The sequence below is a fragment of the Tamandua tetradactyla genome, chromosome 12 (genome assembly GCF_023851605.1).
Source record: "Tamandua tetradactyla isolate mTamTet1 chromosome 12, mTamTet1.pri, whole genome shotgun sequence".
NCBI classification, from domain to species: Eukaryota; Metazoa; Chordata; class Mammalia; order Pilosa; family Myrmecophagidae; genus Tamandua; species Tamandua tetradactyla.
The window spans coordinates 66,704,723-66,717,656 of NC_135338.1; the positions used below are offsets into that span (position 1 = coordinate 66,704,723).

A 12,934-nucleotide genomic window follows, 5' to 3' on the forward strand; every position below is an offset into this window, starting at 1 on the left:
TGGCCGCCGGGGCGGGAAGCTCCCGGGATCCGTGATGTAACTCCGGGCCGGGATTGCAGGAAAAGCCCCTAGGCGCCGCCGGCCGCTTGTTTACCTGAGCGTGAGCTGGGGAGACCGCGGGGGCGGAGCCACGGCCTCCTAGGCCCCGCCCCGCGCGCCCCGCCCTCACGGAGCCCTCCCCCTACCTACCCCCGGGAGCTCTCTGCTCTGTGCTCGGTGGGCATTGAGTTTCCAAAGGCTCCGGTCAGAGCGCCAGGGGGTCGCTTGGCGCCCTCGGGGGCTGGTCTTGTTTCTCTCCTAGACGGTCTAAAATTCGGAGCAGTGGCGGTGTCAAGGGGTGACTTTGAAGGGGCCTGAGCTCCCAAGATTTGTATCGGAGCCCCCAAAGCAACTCAAAATCGCATTCGAACTAATGGAAACCCGAAGCTTGCTATACCCACGCAACTTCAAGACAAGAGCTCTCCTATCCTGGCATCAGCACCGCGGTAGTGGCAAGCCACGGCATCACTCTGGGTCTCAGTGTCCTCTTGGAGTTTCTGTAGGATGGATTGCTAGGACAGTCTGATTTTGGTACTGTGGGGGCATTTCTTTGGACCCCCAAAAGTCTGCTTAACAAACAAACCAGCATTACCCAGAATCAGATTCCATGGGAGCTCCCTTCCTGCTTCTACTGTCCTTCCCAGCCCAGGGCCCTTTCCCACCGGACACACAGGCGTGGGACCTACTGAGGCCGGTGGGGGAAATCAGGGGTGCCAGTGCTTACAAAAACTACCCCAGCTGAGCTCTCAGGCCAGCCACAGGCCTCCATGCCCCAGTGGGAGTGAAGCCGGTGAGTGGCTGGAAGACAAAGAGTTTGAACTAAGCCCAAGGTTGTGGCAATGCTGATGGTGACAAGAACCCCAGCAGCCTGCTTGTGTCCCTGCCATGGCTTTCCCATTCAGGCTTTTAGGGGATGTTCTCAGTTCTCTGCCGAGGCAGGCAGGCTAAGGACAGGTGAGGCCCAGACAGAGCTCCCCCAGGGAGCTGGTGACAGAACTGCAACTAGGCCCCTGGCCCCTGCTTCCCAGTCTCTCCAGCTCCCACTCCTGAGAGGGCGAGAAGCCTCTGAGCAGGAGCAGTCCAGGATGGCTTCCTGGATGAAAGGGCAGGCTTGAGGTAGGAAACAGGAAGGGCAGGATTTGGAGAGGGCTGTGAGGTAGGAAGACAGGGGCGGGACCCCTGGGAAGCTAACAGCTCAGGGGAGCTGTAGGAAGTCCAAGTACAGGAGATCTGGCCAAAGAAGAGGGCTCAGGGGCCAGGAAAGGAGCAGCGACTTTATCGAGGCCAGCGTGGGTCCACGGACATCCTCCAGAGCTGAGCGGCAGACAAGACGTACAATCTTAGACCATCAGCATTGGGGGCAGGGACTCCAGCCCTGCCTCCCGCTTCTGGTTCTCCCGTTCCCCAGCCCTCTGACCTTCAGCATGGTCCCTTCCAGCAGTAGGCCTCAATTTCCTTCTGTGCGAAGTGAGGGTCAGCTCCCCATTGCGCCTGTGGCTGGGAAGGTGTGAGGGTGTGAGCGCACAGACAATGGTGAGAAAGAGGCTGAGTTACCGCGTGCTTCTCCGTCCCCAGGATTCCCTGAACCCAGAGGGAGAGGCCCCACACGTTTGCTCCCCCAACCCTGCCAGCATGTCTGGGAGGCCCCCCCGGGCTCAGTAAATATTTGTGCCTCTGATCTAGTTGTGGCTGCTGCCTGTGTGAGTAGCTGGAACATCCTGTCCTGCGGCCCATTTGCCTAGGCTTCTGCCTCAGGCTGGGAAGATCCTGGGAGAGGACAAAGGTGCAGGATCGGGTGCTCTCGGTCCTTCTTGCCTGTTCCACCTGACCCTCCTCTCCCCAGGTCCTTCCTGAGGTTCAGAACCCTACGCTGGACACTGTCCAGAGACAGGGGACATGTGGCTTAAAACACCCTTCTGTCCACTTGCTGGGAGAGGAGCCAGGATTTTGGGTTCACATGGTAGCTGGGCAGCTGGGCTGTGGTGAGTCTTGTCGCCGCTGTGAGCCTGTACCCTCACGCCTGAAACAAGGCCTGGCACTTAGTTTTCCTTCCATCACCCTGCACTGCTCCTCTCATAGTTTGGGCCTTCTTGGTTTACACAGTAAAAATAACAAGAGGTTTCCAACAATGATTGAATTCTCCTTGCAATGGCATGCTGGTAAATATTTAACAACCAGATCTTAACGACAAAAAAATCCTGTTCTGTAGCATTTGCCCAATTTCTGTGCCGTGAACACTCTTACCATGACCATTTCAAGCTACCTGGCATCACTGAACATGGGACTGGGAGCCAGAGAGAGCTGGCAGAATCCCAACTCTCCCTGCAGGCTTGGTTACAGAATTTGTAGAGCCCAGTGCAAAAAATGAAATTGCAGGGTCTCTTTTTAAAAAAGCAGAAGAGCTTTTTCCTTTTTTCGGCAAACTGTCTCTCGATTTGTCCTGGTGCTTTTGTATTTGTTATTTAATGTCATGCTCCCTGGGCCTGGGGATTCTAACAAGGCTAGTGCAGACCCTCACAGGTGCCCCGGGCCAAACCCTGAGTCTCGGCACACTGTCAGGTTTCCCTTCTGCCAACCACCAGATAGATGGCCCAGGAGGTCAAGCCAGGCTTCTTCCCTTCCCACAGGCCCGCATCCCAGCCCACCTCCCAACTTCCAAGCCAGGATGCACTGGGTACCGGGATGAGCATGGGGAGAGGCTCGTCCTTGCAGAGTCACTGCACTGGACGTGGAGGGACCTAGGCAGGCCAGTGTGGGGCGGCCAGTACCATACCTTACCCTGACACCGTGGGGGACACACACTCGGCTCTGGCCCTCCCCAGACCCGTGCTCAGGCCCTCTCGGGGATGGAGGGTGGCAATGGTCACAGGGTGGGGGTGAGGAGGCCAGGTAGGGCCCAGGTGTTAGAGGTAAGGGAGAGGAGAGGACAGTGAAGAACCTGTCCCAGGGAAACAAGGAGGCAGGACGGGCCCATACAGCCTACCCCGAATGTATGTGGGAACCAAGTGAGAGAAGAATGGCTTACAGGCCAAAGAATCTCACAAACTTCCCTCCTCAGAGAGAAATTTCCCTCTCTGCCCCACCTGGGGTGGCAGCCACAGAACAGGACAAGCTGGCAAAAACTTGTTAAACAAAAAAATATAGCCATGATATAGAACATTTACTGTCAACCATCTGCATCATCTCTTCCATTTTCCATTTGCACTGGGCCTTGTTTTTCTTTCTTCTTTCCTTCCTTCCTTCCTCTCTCTTTCTCCTTTCTTTTTTGTAACAGTGCTTTCCGAAGATTTTTCTTCTGCTTCCAAACAAGTAAAAAATAACAATTTCAAACACCCGATTCCTTGTCCATCTGTTCAACATGGAGTCCGTCCTCATTTTGCACCCACAACTGCAGAAGTTTCCCCCTTGCTGATATTTGTCTTGGGGATTGAAGTCAAATATTGACCCAGTTTTAGCAAATTTAGAGCAGTAGCGTTCTGGCTTAAAAACTACTTCCGCTTATCAAGCATGGTTGTTTGTTCCCTTGAGGGGAATGACCGTGGTGTCCCAGGCATCAATTTTCCAGTAAAGGGAATTTGAAAGGGACCATTCTCACCGCACGAAGCCCACGCCAGGCTGGAATGGGCTCGAGAGGGCCGTTTCCTAGGCGTGGCCAGATGTGCTAGGCTGGCTGCGGCGGTGGGGTGGGGGTAGGGGGGCGTCTCATCAGGCCGGAGGGCTGCAGAGTGTGGGCCACGGATGAGAGGACACCACAGCCTGTTGACACAACTTCAGTCCCCCACTGTGCATGTCCCCAAGCTCTGTCCAGGTGAGAGACCCCCCTGCTGGGAGGCCAGCTCCTCAGTGGGCTCTCGGGATGTACTGCAGAAAGGGGAGGGGGACATCGCTGTCCCAGGGGACCGCTCACCTGCACATGCAAATACCCAGACAGGAGTCTTGGCCTGAGCTGTGCGTTTGTGCTGCACACAAACCACCTTCTAGCATATTGATAAAACCCGCCAGATGAAAGAACAGTGGGCGCCCCTCCTGGCATGTTCTTCAATTGGTTTCCTTACAGAAATTTAAACCCTGGACTGGTTGAGTTAAAACTAGGCTCTTGGTACTGCTTGGTGATCTTGGGCAAACCCCAGGGCATATTTGAGCTGCAGTTTCCCTATCTGTGAAATGGGAAAGTGATGCATACTTTCAAGGGAGTGGTGAGGATTAAACAGGACGTACGTGTAGATATATATGCATACATGTCAGACACAAAGCGGGGCCTTAATAAAAGAGGGCCGTTAAGGGTGGCTCCTACTACTATTTTTATTGTGAGCAACTGAGCAGTAGAGACAGGGTCTAGTTTACTTCTGTGTCCCTGTTACATGGTAGGGGGTACCGGGGAATGTGAATTGAACAAGAGCTTTTCACTCTTGTGTGCTGTGCTGAGAGCTGCGTGGGTGTGTGTGTGTGTCCCTGGACAGTGGAGGGGGAGTGGGCTGTGCTACGCCCCTGCTGTCCTTCCTCCCCTAGAAACAGTCAGAACTGGGGAAAAGGCTGCTGGGAGGGGGCATCCTTCAGTCAGCTCCCTCATTTCACAGATGAGGAGACCTGGGCGTGTCAACCATCAGCGAACTCATCACACTCATTTCATCGGCTTCAAAGCTATTTGCGGAAACCAGCGAAGGGATGGAAACCAACTGGGGACGCAGAGCTACTGTGCCTGCTCAGGTCCCCTCGGCAATGTGCTTTTCATCTCTAGGTTGGCACTCCACCAGCACTGTGGGCACTCGTCCACTTTTAGAACTGGAGAAAACACCTCAGCAAAAGGCCTGGATCTGTTCGCTGAGTTGCTTGGTAATGAAACCCAAAGTAAGGGTGAGTTAGCTCCCCTAGGGTGAAACCTGATCACTGGGGAACAGGAGATGGGAAGGAACATGGCAGATAAGTTCTCCCTCCTTCCTCTCTCCTTGGGCTACTCCAAGGTGTGGTGCCTCCTTGCAAGCCTCCTGCACACACCCCGTGCAAAGGAACATGCCCAGTGGGTGAGCTGTCTGGCCCCCCAAGACTTGTTGTGAAGCTGCCGCCAGCAGGGAGGCACCTGGCCTCTCCTCACATGATGTCCTTCCTTACCTGACTTCCGTTCCTCTTCACCCTCACTGCCCTGGGCTTGCATCTCCCAAATAGAGGGTCAGCAACTTAATCCTGGCATCAAGCTCTGGGTGGCATTTCCAAATTACTGATATTTATTATAAGACTACTCAACATAAAAGTAGCCGCTATAGAATTATTCAATCTATTTAGACAAAAGTTTCTATGAATCTACCCTGCACTCATTTGAATCTGTTATGTACCCCAGAAAAGGCCAGGTTCTTTTATTCCAGTCTTGTGGGTGCAGACCTATTGTGAGTGGGACCTTTTGATTAGGTTGTTTCCATGGAGATGGGACCCAGCCCATTCAAGATGAGTCTTAATCACCTTGCTGGTGTCTTTTATGAGAGGATAAAAGATAGATGAGACTCAGAGAGCTCAAAGAAGCTAAGAGATGAAATCCAGAGAAAAGCCTTTGGAGGAGAGAGAGAAACACCCAGAGACATTTGGAGACAGCCATTGAAACCAGAATCAGGAGCAAAGGACCAGCAAATGTCGCCATGTGCCTTCCCATGTGACAGAGGAATCCCGGATGCCAGCAGCCTTTCCTCAGGGAAGGTACCCTCCTCTTGATGCCTTAATTTGGACATTTTCATGGTTTTAGGACTGTAAATTTGTAACCTAATAAAACTCTATTGAAAAAGCTGACCCATTTCTGGTATATTGCATTCAGCAGCTTTAGCAAACCGAAACGCACCCACATATACATTCCTTCGAACAGGAGTAAAAGGCTGTAGTAGCTTACACTGTAGGAGACGCTGCGGTGATCTACTGTCTCCTGGCTTGTGTGTATGTGCTCACTGTCCCCAGGGTTGGCAGCTGCCTAAATGATTCACATCTGATCTTAAGGCTCTGTCCAGAGCAATACCCAGAGCCTCCTGCCAGAGACTTGCCCTTTACTCAGACTTTAGGGGTGCTGATGGAAGAAGGTACCTCAAGGTAAGAAAGCTCAAGGTTCTTATACTTTACAGTGTATAAGTCTTTGTGCAACTGGTTCCCCTGGGGGTGCTGCCATTCGTTTCTTCACTATGATTGGCGATATGCCAATGAGCTAAACTGTAGGTATTGATCTTGAAAAGATTAGTGTATATGTTGGCTCCACAACCCCCAGGAATCTGGCTGTTACTTCTGATAAATATGCAAATTAGGCAGTTCTCAGACATTGATGCTGCTAAGATGCCCTGGTCACCATATCACTGGGACCTGAGAGACACAATTCATGCAGTCATACACTTTACCCTGTGAGTGTACACTACCTTTTACACTCTCTCCTCTGATCTTCTGGATGGCAGTGCTCATTTTATATGTGAGCTGAGGGCACTGAGACCCAGCGTTGGCAAGTAACTGGCCTAAAGGCCCAGGGAAAGGCCGTGGCAGAGGTGGTTTCAGGACTTCAGCCCACAGCCCTTGCCTCTGCAGCCCATGACATCTCCCTGGGGTGTGACATTCCCTCTGCTGACCTGGAGACAGGTCGCACCCAAGCTGGTGGCTTCCTTGCCAGTCCCCAGCACGTAGTGCTTTGTGATTAAGGACTGTCAGTGCCGGGAGGACCCTCACCACCCCACTGTGAAGATGGGGAAACTGAGGCCAAGTTACACAGCCGGTGGTTCCAGAATCATTTAGGAACCACCTAAATGGTTCCTAAATGGGGCCAGGCCTCACAGTGCCTGTGGCCGAGCCCAGACTCACAGGTTGAGCTGTGGGTAAGACTAGGCGCAAATCCCAGCTCCACACCTGTTCTCAGTGCCTTGGACAAGTTCCTCAATTAACTCTGTATTATGGATTGAATTGTGTCCCCCAGAAAGGCAGGTTTAAGTCCTAACTCCCATGCCTATGAGCGTGAGCTTATTTGTAAATAGGCTCTTTCTAGATTTTATTAGTTAAGATGAGGCCAAACTGCATTAGGTGGGCCCTAATCCAGTATGACTGATGTCCTTATAAGGAGAAGGAATTTGGACATAGACTAGAGGTAAATGGAGACCAAGATGGAACTATGCTGCCACAAGCCATGAAACACACGGCCAGCCATGCACCGGGAGCCGGGGGAGAGTTGTGGAATGGATTCTCTCCTTTAAGAGGAAGCACGGCCCTGTTGACACCTTGATTTTGGACTTCTAAGCTCCCAGATCATGAGACGATACATTTCAGTTGATTAAGCCAATTGTGGCTCTTTATTACAGCAGCCCCAGCAAACTAAGGCACCCTCTATGCTTCGACATTTATTATTATTTTTTTTTACTTTTTTATTGTATAGTATAACATATATGCAAAGTAAAGAAATAGAAAAGCAGGAGCTGGCAAGACCAGGTGGAGGGTATCTGTCAGTTCTCTTGCTACTTTCCAGGCCACCCTGCCCGGCTGAAGCTGGGCCATGTGTGGGCAGAGCTTACCCAGGGGTAAGCTGGAGACAGTCTTTCCCTGTCCCACTCCTTCCTAGTGCGACTGAGGACACTCATGCTCAGGCAAACTAAGCTGGGATTGTGTGTATGTGTCTGTTTCTGGGCCAGGGAAGCCCAGAGGTGGGGTCCCGCTTAGGCCATTCCTCTATTGAGGGACGCTGACCACTTTCCCTATGCTCCCTTGCGGGATTAAGGTCCCCTACAGTGGGGAGATGGCCAGCACTCCCCACCCCCCCAAACACACACAGAGTTGCACAAGCCAGGACACTCAAAATATGTGACACTCAGAGTGGATCATTCTATGACATTTCCTTGCTCTACATGATTACTCAGTAAAGATCATGAAATTAAATGAATATACTTCATGGTGAACTGAACTTTGCATCCACCAAACAAAAATATTACTCCTCCTATTTTTAACTGTACAGCCATTTTTTTTTTTAATGCTGTATGGTGGGGTCAATTTCATTCTTTTCCCATGTGAGTATCCAGTTATTGCAGCACCATTTGTTGAATCTTTTTTTTTTTTTCTTTTTCGGAAGTGCATGGACCAAGAATCAAACCCGGGTCTCCTGCATGACAGGCGAGAATTCTACCACTGCACTTCTACCTTTGCACCCCTTATAGCCATTTAAAATTTTAAACACAAATAAAACTTCCAAGCGGTTACACAGAATGACAGAACTGAAGGAACTCAAGTTCTGGTTTTGGTTTTTACAATCACTATGCTTTCATTGTTTATTTAGAATCCACCATTGAAGCATAGGAATTGGAGGCAGGAACAGAACCTAAAGTGAGGCCACAGGAACGATTAGGAATTACAAAGGAAACAAATGCTTGTAGCTACAAGTGTGGGAACTGATTGCATAAGTGGGAGTTCTTTAAACTAACTTTCATGCAGAATACAGTATTTATTAGGAAACAAGCAATAAACAAGGTCCTAATTTGAAGCTTATTTTATATTTCTAAAATCCATTGGTAATTGTAACAATTGTTTAGAACTTTGACCAATTCAGAAAGGAGTATTTTATCACTGACACTGTTTAGAATTGCTGGTACATGGTGAGAACAAAAAGCAGATAGACTTTTAAGTCTATTATTGTTTCAAAGTTCTCTGCAGACAATGCACCCTTGCTGTCTGCACGCCTACATGCAGCTCCCGCCGTCCTGACCTTCGATGCACTCGCACAAGCTGCTCTAACCCTGAGCTCACCTCCAGACCCACCACTTGTTACCTTTGAGTCACAGACCAGCTGGCCACAAGACCCAAGTGTCAGGCTCCAGGGTTGAGAATACTTCCTTCTGACTCTGCCCTGCAGGACCTCCCACGCTGCCCGCCTTGCCCCCCGCCCCCCCCCAACCTGGCCTCCCCTCTCTCCCAGGCTCAACAGAGCAGCCTCCCAGACTTCAGTTCGCCTGAGACAAGCCCGTAGATGGCTCAAGCAGGGAGAGGGAAGGAACACCTCTCAAGGGGGAAGCTGAGGATAGGGCCCTGAAGCCCAGCTCTATTCTCCTTCAGAGCCTGCTCAGGCCCAGCTCTGCCTCCCCTTCCCTGGGTCGGTCAGGCAGGAGGAAGGGCGGAAAGGGAAGTAGGCAAGCTGGCTGGGGGGCTGCAGGATTGAATGGCGTCTCTTTTAAATAAGTCCCCACTGCCTCACACCCAGAATAGGCAGATCTATAGGATCCTAAGTCTCCAGGAGGAGTCCTTTCTGGTCCCCAACAACTTCCTGGTACAGTGTCCAGAACCCCAGTTCCCTCTCGGTGCCTCCTGTGTGTGAAGTGGTCTTGTGCTTCCTGAACTTGGTTCTGAAGCTGTTATCTCTGGGAGGGTCAGGCCAGCTGCACTAGAGTGGGGAAGTCTGTCTGTCACACACGTGAGCACGACCCCAGCAGCAGGTCTGGGCTCTCAGAAGGGAGGACCTTCACCCATCTGGGTCTAAGACACCCTAGAGGGAGGCAAGGCCCAGCCCTGAAGAGTGCTCCAGGCGCGGGCAAAGCTGTGGGATGACTGGCATGGGGTCTTCACCACCAGTTCTCGTTTATGGTCAGGTCCTTCCAGCCCCCCCAGATTACCCTCTTCTTTACCTGTCTCTAAAGTCTGTTCTGTTTTTTATCACCTCATTAAATGTAGGGACAGTGAGTTCCCATCACTGCACGGGTACAAACCAAGGCTAGACATCTGCCTATCAGTGTGGGGTGGAAGCTGAGTCTGGATGTCACTGGGCCGCCCCCAGCCCTGGGGGAGGTAGAAGGAGAGATGTGGGAGCCAGGGAGCCTGCGATCACTTCAAATCCTTGGGGGAGAGGCTCAGAATTATCAGCCATGCTGTGTTGTCTGCTTCGTTTTTACCTTTCCCAAACAGAAAGGAGGAAGTACCTCTTGAAAGCAAAGCCCGTCTGTAGCTGCCAGGGTGCTGTTTGCCCAGTGAGCTAAGGCCTCCCAGATATGCAGGGAATGCAGAAGGCCCAGACTGGAATAATTGGGGAGCACTCACACACACCTCCCAGACAAAGGAAGATGTTTCTCCTGCACTTAGTTTACTCCCCTCCCATCCATACGCACCAACAAACCTCCACCGCACCGCCCCTGTCCATTCACTCCCCTACCCCCACCTAATCGCTGTAAGAGGGTGGACTCAAGAAAACACTTTCTGAGGACTGCAGTGACCCAGGCACAGTGGGAGGCTCCAGGCTCAGAAGGAGCTTAGAAAGCTGGAGGGTGGGGCACTGTTCTAGTTTGCTAGCTGCCAGAATGCAATATACCAAATGGAATGACTTTTAAAAGGGGGAATTCAATAAGTTGCTAGTTTACAGTTCTAAGGCCGAGAAAGTGTCCCAATTACAACAAGTCTATAGAAATGTCCAAGCAGAGGCATCCAGGGAAAGATACCTTGTTTCAAGAAGGCCGATGAAGTTCAGGGTTTCTCTCTCAAGTGAGAAGGCACATGGTGAACACAGTCACAGTTTCTCTCTCAGCTGGAAGGGCACATGGCGAGCAAGGCATCATCTGCTAGCTTTCTCCTGGCTTCCTGTTCCATGAAACTCCCCAGGAGGCGTTTTCCTTCTTCATCTCCAAAGGTCGCTGGCTGGTGGACTCTGCTTCACGTGGCTATGTCATTCTGCTCTGCTCTCTCTGTATCTCCTTCATTCTCCAAAATGTTTCCTCTTTTATAAGACTCCAGAAACTTCTCAAGACCCACCCAAATGGGTGGAGACATGCCTCCAGCTTAACAATCACTCTTAATTAAATCACATCTCCAGGGAGATGATCTGATTACAGTTTCAAACATTCAGTATTGAAAAGGGATTCTTCTGCCTTTACGAAATGGGGTTTTGATTAAAACATGGCTTTTCTAGGGTCTATACATCCTTTCAAACCAGCACAGGCATGATGAAGCTATCTGCGGAATGAAGAAGAGACGGGCAGAGAGGACCTGGGGCACAGCTGGGATAGGTGGATTTTGGAGGGAGGTTGCTCCAGTGTCCCACCAGGCTCCTGCTGATTGGCTGGCTTCCAAGTGCTGAGGCCAGAACATGGAGACAGGGGACCCATCTTCACTGGAGTTCTCCCCCACCCCCATAGCTCCAGGCACCTTCACCTGCCTTGTTTCTTTTGACATACACCACAATAGCTCTGAGAAACAAGAATCATGGTTCCCTTTCACATCTAATTCCTATAAAGACCTGGGGTTTAAACCACGTGCTCCAGCCAGCATATCCCAGAGTGAGCCAGACCCCTCTGGGAAGGGTGAACTGATCCTCAGGGAAGACTATGATGAAGTTCAGCCCAGGGTTCTGGGTTTCACATTAGTGTTTGGTCCCAACCATGACCCAATAACTCCCATGTGCTAGCCCCGTGCTTCCTCCAACATGGCCTTCAGTTCCTAGGGTGAGGGTGGGGTGTCTTTGATCCTCAACCCTTGACCTGCTCTCACAGCCTGACCCATCCCACACCTCTCCTCTTCTAGCTTCCTCTCCAAGGAAGGAACAGGGGTGGGGGCAGAGGTGAAGAGGACCTGGGCCTGGCTGTCCCAACAAGCCCAAGGATAAATTTGGGACTAACAGCTTTCAGGGAACATTGGATGAAATTTCAGTCCCTGGAGGCCAGAACACCCGCAACAGGGCTGGGGCTAAGGTGAGGCAACGTTGGGGCCTAAAGTCCAAAGTTTAAGAATGCAACTTTCAGGCTTATGTGATTTCAGGGTTGAGACTTGACAGCGAGTACCTCCTTAAAGTTTTCACCCTAGATGCCTTGCTTGCCTCACACCAGCCCCAGCCCTGACCTCTAGGGAGAGGATGGAGGGACCCAGGCCTCCTGGAGGCCTACAAGAATTGAACCCCTTGAGGCCAGGACTCAGGACTTTCTGGCTGGCTCTAAACAGAAAGAGGAGTCACCAGACAAACACAAGCAAAATATTATGCAAATCAGCCTCCTCCAGGTTTGCAGAGGGGCAGGGAAGTAGGCCAAGGGACAGAACACAGGCAGCCAAAATGCCAGGACACAGGTGGGTGCTGCAACCACTGTGCAAAGGGAAGACTGAGGCTCTGATAGGAAGGAGAATTGTGGAGGCAGGAGTAGGGGGATGGGCCCTCAGTGGGCAGGAGATCCAGAACCCTCTAAGCAGGCTGATTCTCTGAGTACTTGGACTGCAGTTTCCCATTCTGAATCTTCTTCAGGCCACCCAGGTCCCCTCATCCAAAAAGCACTGGGGCTCACTTTTGGAAGGATCTCTTGCCTTGGGCTTATTCCATCAGAGGCTTGGTCTGTGGGATATTGGGGATCAGGATTGGGAAAAGATAGAAGGGGGTGAACTTTGCTGTCCTCTTTGACTCTTTGACCCAAGGTGTTGGGGGGAAATGTGGGCATGACTGAGTGAGGTGCTAAGGTCTCCCAAACTTCAGCTCCACCAAGAAGCTTTTCCTAACTTATCCTCCCCGTCGCCACCCCTAACCCACCTCCATGCTTAGTACATGCCTGACTGGGACTCTAGGGCTGCTTCTCTGGATGCTCTTAGGTATCCTGCCTCCCCCATGATGAGAATATATTGCCCCAGTGAGACATGATATCATAGAACATGCCCCCTATTCAGGGTCCCCTGCAGCCTAGGGCCTCCAGGACAGGGCTGTGGATCTTTGGACTGTGGACAGATGCAGACACAGGCACATTCATGGGAGGAGTGTAAGAATCAAACTAAGTTTAGTTTTCACACAAGGAGATACAGGCAGGGAAAGGGGAGGGCCTCTGACACAAGCCTAGACTTGGCACCAAATCCTTAATGGTCAGGGTCATTAAAATATAAAGCATAATCAAAAGAGGAACCTTGGGTGGGAAGCTTAAATTGGTAAGACTATCCAGATAGGCTGTCATAA

At 51.3% G+C, this 12,934-nt stretch overlaps 1 long non-coding RNA gene across 2 annotated transcripts; it reads right to left on the minus strand.

The window, feature by feature from the left end:
* Nucleotides 1–663: 663 nt before the first annotated feature.
* LOC143651573 (uncharacterized) lies at nucleotides 664–12,595 on the minus strand. 2 transcript variants are annotated; one of them, XR_013160048.1, is made up of 3 exons: nucleotides 12,521–12,595; nucleotides 1,457–1,536; nucleotides 664–1,353 (listed from the first exon to the last, which is right to left on the minus strand). It is a non-coding gene; the product is annotated as an uncharacterized LOC143651573 (long non-coding RNA). The 2 variants fall into 2 exon arrangements; XR_013160047.1 differs by having other exon boundaries at nucleotides 12,282–12,580.
* Nucleotides 12,596–12,934: the final 339 nt, after the last annotated feature.